The following is an 11535-nucleotide window of genomic DNA, read 5'->3' on the forward strand; positions in this document are numbered from 1 at the left end:
TCCATCCTGAAGTATCCCAAAAGTCCCTACTGTCACTAGTTCCTGGGACAAGGATGGGATGAGTCCTTGGCAAGGACAATTCTAGTTGGGGAGTGGGTTTTCTTAGAGAGCATCTACATATTAAATTGCTAAGTTAGAATTCGTAAAGGACCACAAGTTAGCTGCTCACAATTACATTTATATAGATAGAGATAGAGATAGGGAGATGTATATAGAGATGTAGATATATATGTACACATATGTATTTTTATTTATATGTAAATTAATATTATTTGTGCACATATATATCCAAATCTGTGTATATGTATGTATATACATATAATCCAGAACACATAAGACCTCTGGGTCAGAGACCAAGACAACTTATTACTTTAAGCAAAAGTAGCAGGTCAGAGCAATATCCGCACAGGGCTCTGCAGTGAGGGCCAAATTGTTCCTAGAGATATGGCTGGGTGCAGTTCTGGAGAAGAACTCCATAATTAGGAAGATTTGCTCTTTTAAAGCTGTGCTAGTGACCTGTACAACCTCCCTCTGGAGAGAGAAAAACATCTTTACCCTGAAATTTAAACTAGTCTTTGGGTACAGAAAGAGGAGGTTTTTACTTTTGTTGCCTTGGACTATCTGCAGGGAGGGAGATGTATCTGAGTCTACCTCCTTATAGAAACATTTTAAATTTGATTATAAATGTCTTTGCTCAGAGGACCCTGACCATGAAGAAATGAAAGATATTCATGGAGAATTGTCTCCCAACAAAAACATGTATTTGAAATAAAAATACCCCATCCCAACAATAATCCCTTTAGATGTACCGAACACTTCAGAAACATTTTGTATAATTATGTCATCCAGTAGAGTAGCATTTTGAAGTCTACAAGCAAGGGCAGCAAATGAATGACTAACTTCCACATTTATCCCTCTATTATTGACCACACATGGGAGAAACATTCTGTTAAGGGACACTGGAGTTCAAGTGTTGGAGGCTGTGAACATCAATGAAAGACATCTGCCTAGTGGACAGCTCAATGGAGGACAGAAGATAAACTTGATCTTTCTCAAAGTACTCTAGAGGAATGGGGCTCTTGAGTCAGAGGAGTCTTATACCTGGAGTGCAAGGTTATACTTGTTTACTCCAAAGTCTAGTTGGCTTGCTGAGTTCTTCTCACTGGCCTCGAGAGGGAAGTCAGTGAGAAGAACTCAGGAAGCCCACTAATAAGATAAAGCCCAGGTCCTGAAAATCTTGGTTCTTTACCCACCCTCTTTAGATCAAAATTCTTTCGAATCATCTGTACACTGCTCTTTTGCTAATGACTACCTCCTTGGTCTTTCCTAAAAAGAAGACAGAAGGACCCATTTCTCTATAAGGTATACTGAAACTTTCTTGGCACCTGCCAGTCTCACTGTGGGTTGACCTGGCTCTGACAACAACTCAGAGTTTCAAGTTGTTGCCCAACTTTCCAGTTTCCATTCCATGCCCACCTACCCCTTCTATTCCTCCCTCTGCCTAAGCAGAAGATGGATGATCTAAGTCCCTTCTGCGAGGGGCGAGAGTAAAAGTAGTATCATGTCTAAAAGTGGGGCTGCTCTCTCTTAGTTTGAACCATATGAAATTATTTTTTACAGGTCAAAAAATAGTTCAATGTTGGTCACTTCCTGTGATTCACCTAATGGCTCTTCTTGCTGAGGAGGCACTGTAGGGTACATACCAATTGCCCAAGTCAGCTAGATTCATTTTACCTGGTACAGGACAAGTATTCAATAAATATTAGGTAATACTATTATTCATGATAGTAAGAGTATTATACAAAAGTATACATTAAAGACATTAGCTTCTCTTCCCAATGATAACCATTGTTAATATTTCCTTGTGTATTAATCCAGAAAAATTACATATATACCCAATGATAGATTTATAATTTTTAAAAGAAAATGGGAGTATATTTTATATATATATGTATATTATATATATGCATGTGTGCATATATATATATATATATACATACATACATATCTTCCTTATTTTAAATTTAACAGCATAGTGATGGACATAATGGCACATGGAGTTCTAACTCATTTCTTCAATGGGTTTGTTGTACAGTAGTTCCATAATTTATTTAATAGTTCCCTATCTTTTTTGACCAGCCTGCTGCATCATTGAGAACTACTTCTAGCTATTTGCAACAAATAAAAATTTGTTGTTGAATAGTGAGTGCCTCAGCTGCTTGCCAAACCTCAGGGCTTTTGTTCTTCAGACCTCTCTAGTGATCTCCTACATTGCCCTGTGCTCCCAGCTGAGATGCAAATGACCAGTGGCCATCTCAGTCCTACCTTTACTCTGTCAGAGCCTTTTCACCAGAACAGTACTCTATCTCCTTTGGTTCTGTACAGCCTGAGTTCTCATCAGTAAATCCTTCAGGTGCCTGAAGTATTCGTAATACAGGGAAAAACAGCATGAGCTATAAGCCAAGAGAGGCTACAGGTAGGCAGAAAGAGCAGATATGCTCCTCCATCTTTCCAGAAGGGGGAAACAATTTACAATTGTCAGAAATTTGATAAAAATTTGGTAAAAACATGAAATCAGTTTTATAAATTATAAAATACAAGTCATGGTTCTATTTGTTCCATGACAACTAAAAATAAGCAATTTTTGTGAATATAAAAAATAAATAGCAACCATTACAATACCCACCCCCAAATATTATATATGCCTTGTGCCAATGGATGGGATGCAGTATTGAAAGTGGAGGAGGCTGGAGAGGATGGAGGGTAGGAAGAAAAGACCCAGATGGAAGAGGTGGGAAAATGTCGGAGAGAAATTTCCCTTGTGTCCCAATTTGCCAGGAGCTGCTTCCGCCTGGAACTCCATAAGAGAAACTATTCAGAAAGGAGGCCAGAGAGGGAAAAAAACTCCTTTGTGAGACTTTCCAGGGGTAGACATGTCTGAAAAGCTGATTGTGTTTCTTCCCAATTGTGTAGGTCCACGTCAAATCAGCACAAAGACTGAGATGATAAACCCACATCAGGAAAGTTTCTGGGATCTGGGTTTCTTTTTAAGACAAAGTTGTTTGATTTTTTTAAAAAAATTTTCTGGTGCTGGTGATTGAACCCAGGGCCTTACACACACTAGGCAGGTGCTCTACCACCGAGCTACATCCCCAGTAACGAGCTTGTTTGATATAGTGCCTCTCTGGTTAGTTCGTTCGTCATGCTCCTATGCTTTACTAACTGTCAGATGGAGAAACAAAGGCAGATGTCAACTTCAAGTTCTTAGAATCAACCCTTTAGGGAAATTGAACTAACCTACATTTGCCCTAGAGGAACAGCTTGTGGTTCTACTACATTTTGTGTACAATCAACCAGTTTTCAATCAGACGGAGGTTTTCCTACTTTCATTCATCCTAATGCTCCCTTTCTGCACAATCAGTCAGATTGGCTGAGCAGAAGAGCCAGCTTGTTCATCAGTGTCTGGAAATGCCAGATGTACTGTTTTTAAGCCTGGAATGCATTTCACTGAATCTGGCCAGGCTTCCATCTGCAGCTCTGCCCAGGGAATGGGCCAGGTGCTGCACCTGGGCTGCCGACTCCTAGGTTGTTTGGACCTAGGTTGGATTGTGAGGATCCTTCTCCCTGCAATGAGCTGGCATGGATGGTGGAAAGAGCGTAGATTTTAGAGACAATCCCTAGCAACATTCCTTACTAGCTGATTTCATTTCTCATAGTTGGCACTTGGTGTGTGCTAGCTGTCATCACGAATATTCCATGTTTTTGTTGGTGTTGTTTTTTGAGATTAGGACCTTCCACATGCTAGGCAAGGGCATGACCACTGAGTTATACCCCAGACCCAATTATTAACATTAGTAACCAAGGGCCAGTATTATCAGACACTATTATCCTCTAGTCACTTGCTATGCATAATGCATCCACAGATTAGTGCTTCCATATCACCTGGGAGCTTGTTAGAAATACAGAATCTCAGGCCCCAGTCCAAATCCACTGGCTCCAGAATGTGCATTTTAGTAAGATGCCCTGAAGTTTCCTATACACAATGCTGAAGTGGCACTGCCATCTAGTTGACACTTCCTGGTTCCCTGAGAGGGTTCGCCCACCAACTATACTTAATTCAAATGGACAATGTCTGTTAGTGTTCTTGTGGTGAACAGCTTCCCTACAACCAAATCTAGGCACGTGGCCAAATCAGATATGAATTCTCTTAATGGGAACAATAGGGCAGGATATTTGACATTGAGCTTTACCATCACTGTATTTAACCCCTATTTCACAGCCAATTTTGCTTTCATACATCTGAAAATGATGGAGAATTATTTTAAAACAGTCTACCTCTCCAACCCCTTTGCTTCAGTCCTGAGTGAGGCTACATGGCAGCTATTTATAAACTTCTCTGCCAAAATATTTCTTTTAAGAACAAAAGATTCCCTAGTAGACACTGTGGAAATCTGTCCCCTTCCCTCCCTGCTTCTGAGATCAATCACTGCACCATTGGAGCTGGTCCATGCAGCAACCTGGCCTCACCCCCTCAGTGAATGCTACAGGCCCTGCCTTCCAATGCCTGTTTCTTTCAGCTGCACATGCAGGACACCAGGCCAATTGCAACAGCAATTTCCGAACGTGACCTGCAATGCATACTTGCCAGAGAACAGCAACTTCATCAGGACTGACTTAATGAGAGGCAGAGACAGCTGCTGCTGCTAAAACCTCAGTTTCCTGATCCCAGACCTCTGGTCAACACATGCGATGCCATGGAGACCCTGTTTGGCAATAGCAATGGCCCCTGAATTGTGAGCTGTGGTTCTGGATGCTTCTGCAAAGAGAGCCCAGTTCATGTTCATTTTTGGTAATAACTTTCTATTTTTCCCATTTTCTATTCTAAAAGTTATGTAAGTCCGCTGTGTGAAATTTTCAATAAGAATTACTATCATCAAGTATCCTTGATGAGGAGTTGTATAGTTGGTGGACTCCATGGTACAGCTCTGGAGACCACTGGGATCGAGGGAACAGCCAGTTATGGATTTATTAACTGGGATTTGGTCATTTGCAAGTACTACAAAGCCAACTCAAACAGGTTCAGGTCAGGTTAGCTTAGTCACTGGGGAAAAATGGTGGGTGGCTCTCTGGTAAAAGAAAAAATTGCAGAACCAGGACTTTAGGGACTATAATAGGGGTTTTAATGCTTCCAGAAACTTTTCTCCTTGTTCCTTGTATGTGTGTATCTATATCATACCATACTGACTTGCCCACACACCAGCATGTTTACGTGTGCTGGATCACAATGAAAGTTTACTACATGGTGATGTGCTGGTGTCCTTTATGCCACCAGAGAAAACACCTGCAAGTAACTCTTTGCCACATATTCCCTATGCTATGACCTTAAGGGGTCAACAAATACTGGTCTAGTAGCTAGTTTTAACTTAGCAAGGTAAAAATCATTTTTAGTTTTTATAGGATTGTGAAAAAGCAAAGAAGAACTGCTATAAGATAGGATGATTTGTGGCCTGCAAAGCATAAAATACTTGCTTTCTGATCCTTTACAAGAAAAGATTGTTGACCCCTGAAAAATGAGAGATAGCCTTGCCCACCTCCTCCAACAATTCCAGTAGAAATGTCCTGCAGAGGCAAGAGCATCCCAGAGACAGTGTGGCAAGGGAGACTGAGATCTCTGGCCAGGCTTGAGCCCTGTGACCCCTGGGTACTGGTCTCATGGGTGGACAACCTGTGAGGTACATGATCCTGAACTTAGAAGATCCCTATGCTTGGTCCCTCTGCTGTCACCATCTCAGAATTCTTAGTAACACTTGAACAAGGGCCCAACATTTTTTTTTGCACTCAGCTCCACAGGAGCCAGTCCTGTGACTCTATTCTTCAGACTGCTTGAACATTTGAGAAATGAATGACTAGGTAACCCAACAGGACAGAATTCTGTTTAAATTATAGGGCACAAGCTGATCAAAAGAGAAGTCGAAGAGGAGGGAAGAGCTAGTTGGTTGTTTTGGCTTCTAGAGATTAAGAGACTATGGGAAAGGACCTTAAAAATCCCTTCTTTCATCAAACTCAGTGGTGCACGCCTATAATCCCAGAGGCTCAGGAGACTGAGGCAGGAGGATTGCAAGTTCAAAGTCGGCCTCAGCAAAAGGGAGGCACTAAGCAACTCAGTGAGACCCTGTTTCCAATAAAATACAAAATAGGGCAGCAGTCAAGTGCTCCTGAGTTCAATCCCAAGTACCAAAAAACAAAAAAACAAAAACAAAAACAAAAAACCCTCATTCTCTTGTTTGATTTGTGAGGAACCTGAAGTTCATAAATATCAAAAACCTTGCCCAAGGTCACAAATGCAGTGAGTACCAGAGCTCTCCTTCAATCCAGGACCTCTGGGGCCAAGTCCAGCAGGCTTTGGACTAATTGCATGCATATTCACTCTCACCTTGGAAACTGGAAGTGGTCTGACTTAAATATAAGGCTTGGGAATTAGTATAAATTTGTCATGGAACAAATTGTCCTTTTTCAATTTGCTTTTGCTCCTTCCCCTCCAAACTTCTTTCCTACTCTTTCTTCAAACTTCCCCTCACTCTTTCTTCCTCTGCACTTCCAATTCAAAGAAATCAGGTTTTTATTTTCTTAGGGGTATTAGCATCAGGGCTGCTGTGGGCCCTAACTGAAGGATCTCTCCTTGCAAAAGCCCATGGCTGTGTTAAGAGCCAGATGCCCTAAACAGATCCCAGCACTTAATGGAATCTGGATGGAAATTTCATTTTCTCCACATAATGACAAGGCTCTAAAATATTCAGTGTTCTTTGAGTCTTGTTAAAGAGAAATAATTCTCCTTATTGACTCAAAGATTTTCTGCCTACATGTATACCTAAAGGCTTTTTGTAATTCTCACCAGGATTTTTATTTCTTATTTTTTAGATGCAAAATTGTCTTCTATCTCACAGCAAGCTTTACTTCTGTGAGGACAATCTGTTTCTCCTGGCAACATCGAGGCTACTAGAAGAACAAGGGTCAGCTGGGAAGTTTGAAGAGAAGCCTTGGTAATCTGTTAAACAAAGCTGGGAATTCTCTGAAGCGTGTTTAGCAAAGATACTACAGTTTGAAGTGAATAGGAATGGTTTTGTTCACAGACTCTGCCTTGCTGTTGGATTCAAAGAGTATTCAGCCCCAGAAAAGAACATCAGTGCCTTTCTTGAAAATTAAACACACATACAAGTCTTTCTTTCTCCCTGCACTGCTTAACTGTGGAAAAGTTCATCTTGCCTGAAAATATATATCTTTGCCTTTGATCCAAATCAAGTGCTATATAGGAATAAAGATGTCATATTGTCTCTTTGATAAAATGAATTGCCAAGGATTTTGCTTCAGCAAGACCAACAAAAGACCCAAATGATCCTGGAGAGTGAGGTTTCAGTTTGGGCTGTGGATCAGAAGGCAGGGGTCCTGCATCCCATTGGTTCTCAGCTTTATTCCTAGCCCATGTTTGTGACCTCAGGCGAGGCACTTAAGCTCTTTGTACCTTTATTCCTCCATTTGAAAATCTGGGATAATACTTACTGCCTACTTAACTTTCAAGGGATATGTGAGGATTAGCCAATTAAAGTTTGCCAAATGCTTGGGAGTCAATGAAGGGAAAAATCCATATGAATTTAGGAAGTATCGTCGTCTTTTCCCATCTTCCTTCTCTCCTTGCGCCCCTCTTCCCCTCTTCCTCCTTCAGAGACTTGCTGTCCTGGGAGACTCAGGGAGCACTACTAAAGGTTTTACCTCTGGCTGCTATAGTGGACTATGGCAACTGCTTCCTGTTAGATGCCATGTTCGAAACGGGTTCTTTCCATACCATTAGAGGATGTCTCCAAAGCAAACATCCTCCACTGGCCATGAGGCACACCTGGTGAGTTTTTCTTTGGGTTTACCCTTAATATCCCACAGAAAGGAGAAAACAACTATTTTAACATAGAGTAGTAAATATAATTTGGAATATTTATCCATTAGAGATTCAAAGTTAGTGAAGTATAAAAATAAAGTCAATTTAGAGCCCGTGTTACGATCCTTTCAGAAATTACCCTCTTAACCAACACAGTAATAATATTTATATTCCATAAACATTGTTCCTCTGGTCATTACAGTCACTTTTAAAGTAAGCATAGCATGACCTCATCCTATTATACTTCTTTTATAGTGAAGAAAATTGAGAAGCAGAGATAGTGATTTGCTCAACTACCTTAGCTAAAAAAAAAAAAAAACCAAAGCCAGGGTTGGATCCAAATTTCTTTATCTTCTAGTTCTAAGGGCAGTGAGTTTTCCCACTGCACCTTGCTGCTATCCCATGACTATAGGTGGAATGATATTAAAAGCCCAGCCCTGTTGCTTTGGCATCCTTACCTTTGCTTCACAGACCATCTAGACTTGTGTAATATAGTAAATATTGTGGCCAAAAGCTCAGTTCTTGTTCCCGATGCCAATCCAAAACAAGGACAAGGTTTTGAGAAAAGGGGAAAAGAAGGTTTGTTGTTTTGCTAGCAAAAGAGGAACACAGGGTCTCCTGTCTCAAAGGCTGTGATTCTGCCCATCAGCAGGAATAGGGGGCTTTTATAGAGGTGACTCAAAGGCTACATTAAACATGCTCTCTATTGGAGTTGTAGTTCATTTGTTAATTTGGGACATAGTCCTCTCTGAGATCTTCTGGTACCATCCCCAGTCTAGATTACATTGTTCTTATGGTGGATGTGTGCTCAGGGACAGATAAATCTGCCTAGGATGGGGAAGAAATGTAAACCAGTTTCCCCTAAGATTAAAGAGGAGGAGAAGTTAGAGAGGAGCAGGGAGAAAGGAAGAGAAAGAAACATGTCCATTTTAAAAATAAGTTGCAAAATAAATAAATAAATAAATAAATAAATAAATAGGTTGCAGTGGCAGAGCAGCAAGGACTGTATTCAAAGCATAAAGTGGACCACTGTTACAATCTGATGGGAGAACCTCTTGGAAAGTCTAGAACAGAATGCCTCCTCCAAGACCAGTTCCCTTGTGCTCTGGGCTCCTGTAATGCCAAATGCTCAGAATTGCCTAATGAAAGCTGGAAAGTTCAGGACACAGAATTATTAGAACAGCTTTTGCATCAGAATTATTAGAACAGCTTTTGCATCTCAGTATTGCTGCTAATTCTACCCAGGCTGTTGCTCTGCTATGCCTAGAATTGGCTCAGTGGCCTATCTATCAGGAGTATTTGGTAGGCCCAAATGCATAAATGGAAAACTGCTTTCATATTAAGGAGTATAGTAAATGGTGTAGGTTGCCAACCAGATCCCTCTTTCAGGACCAAAAAAAGCCCTTATTCACTCAGATTCTGCAGAGTCGCAGGCTGATTCCCTCCCCAAGAATTAGCAACAACCAGAGAATTGCCTCTGCCAAGGTCATCCTTTCCCACTGCTAGCAGGATGTTTGATTGGAAGGGAAGTGGTTTACTTCTGGCACCTCTGCCTCAAGGCAGGACATATCTGAAAGACTGTTTCATCTCTAGAACTCCTCATAAGCAGGGTTGAGGCTTTATTATGATTGTAGTACAGTTTACTTTCTTCCTAAGCCCAACCCCTTTTTTTTTTTTCAACTCTTATGGTTATTGTTCCCAGGAGTACACCCCTAATAAAACTACTGCACACAAATCCAAGAATTTCAGGGTCTGTTTCCTAGGAAACTTGACCTGCTACCATATGGTACCAGAAGTGGCCCTAGAAAGCAGACTTCAGTCAACTGGAAATGATGACTCCATTGTTGCTGGGAGATGAAGCATCAGTATCCCTTGGCATGTACTAGCAAAGCAATAGTTAAAATTTTACTTGTGGTGAACAAGGATGGAATATCAGTGGAAGGAAATGCACCAACAAGCACACTATTCTTACATTACAGGGTTTTGTAGTTAATGGAATTATAAGGATTTTGGAATTGGCTGGCCTTTGCCATTTGTGTGTTTAAAAAAAGTTTAGGAACCATCTATGCTTGAGAGAAAGTCAAAGAAAGATTGAAACAACTACCATCAATGTAAGAAAAGTATGAAAGCCAGAAACTTCCTTGGCAGTGAAGTCTCTCATCTTCTGCAGCAGGAAGGCAGAAAAATCTAAGAATCAAAACCAGTATAAGAGTAGCAGAGTACCATGGAGGCTCAAACTCCAACTTGATAGGCTGACTTTACCAAGGTTGTGGCCTTGTTTGGGAAAAAGTAGGACTCTGAGATTTAGGATTCCCCTAGGGTATCTAGAACTAGAAAAAAAGCTCATTCCTTCCTGCTAAAACTCAGACTTCCTCCTTATTTGAAGATGTAGTAGCCTATTCTTTGTAAGACAATATGCACCCCTCAGATCTACCCAGGTTAATCACCAGAAGAATAACTAAGGGCAAGTACTTAGATTTCAAAGCAAGGAAAACTGTCAAAGACCAAAGGAACTGAAAGACCTAACCAACATTAACTGGCCAAATCCAGCAGAACATAAATGAACTGGATTATTGGAGGTACAAGATTAAGGAGGTAGAAGACAAAATTAGATAAAGGATAGTTTATTATCGGAGCACTTGCTCTTGATTCAGGATTTCAGGTCCTGGAAGAACCTCAAGAAATATACCAACATTGTTAGGGCAAATGATGGAGGAAGGAATCAAAAAGCTCAGGATAATAAGCACACTGAAGTGACTATATTATGCAACATCAGAAAGCCTTTTAGCTGATTATGTTCTGTGAGAGAGTTCAGAGGACATTCTATTTACCAAAGCAAAATGGGATGTGCTGGGGACACCAACATTAAAATCTCAGTGGTGACTGACCTCTAGACCAGGTCTGATTTTGGAAGATGCTGTTGTACAACTGGTGCTCAGATAGCAAAGCATTGATAGACTCCCGAAAAAAATAAATAGAGAGCAGGTGGTAGCCCTTAACTATCAAAAGCAAGGTGAGATCAATTACAGTACAGAGTGCCAGGTTGCAGGAGGCAGGTATGACTCACGTTGTGAGATAGTAGAAGGCAGCTTTTCCAGGGTCAAAATGAAATGAGCAGGCAATAACGTTGTTTCTCAATCTATACAACAAAAAGAAACAAGGGCTGAGTGAGGGCTATGTTCCAATAAAATGTCCCAGTTCCTTATGAATTTTCTAGATCTAATTCTTTTCTTAATCTAGAGCCCATTTACTAAAGAAAAGGGTGGGTTTTGTGAGAAAGAGACTCTGCAAAATCATGGGCAACATTTATTCTAATGATTCTCCCAGTCCTCCTTCTACAGTTATCTATCTAGTGACTATGTACCAAAGAAAAGGGAACATGTACGCATTTTAAAAACTGTGTGCTGACATTAAGACTTGGGGATCCACAATATAATAGGTGTATACACTCACCCATGTCTAAAAGGGTATAAATGAGGACCAGTCAAAAAACAGAACCTAGTTAAAAGTCAGCTCAGAGTAGATCAGCTGGTTATGTTGACCCAACAAGTAGTTGTTCCCCAGTCCCTGAATGCCTAATTGGAATACGGAGTTAACAGAACCTTTGT

This window comes from Sciurus carolinensis, chromosome 9, assembly GCF_902686445.1.
Source record: "Sciurus carolinensis chromosome 9, mSciCar1.2, whole genome shotgun sequence".
Lineage (NCBI taxonomy): Eukaryota > Metazoa > Chordata > Mammalia > Rodentia > Sciuridae > Sciurus > Sciurus carolinensis.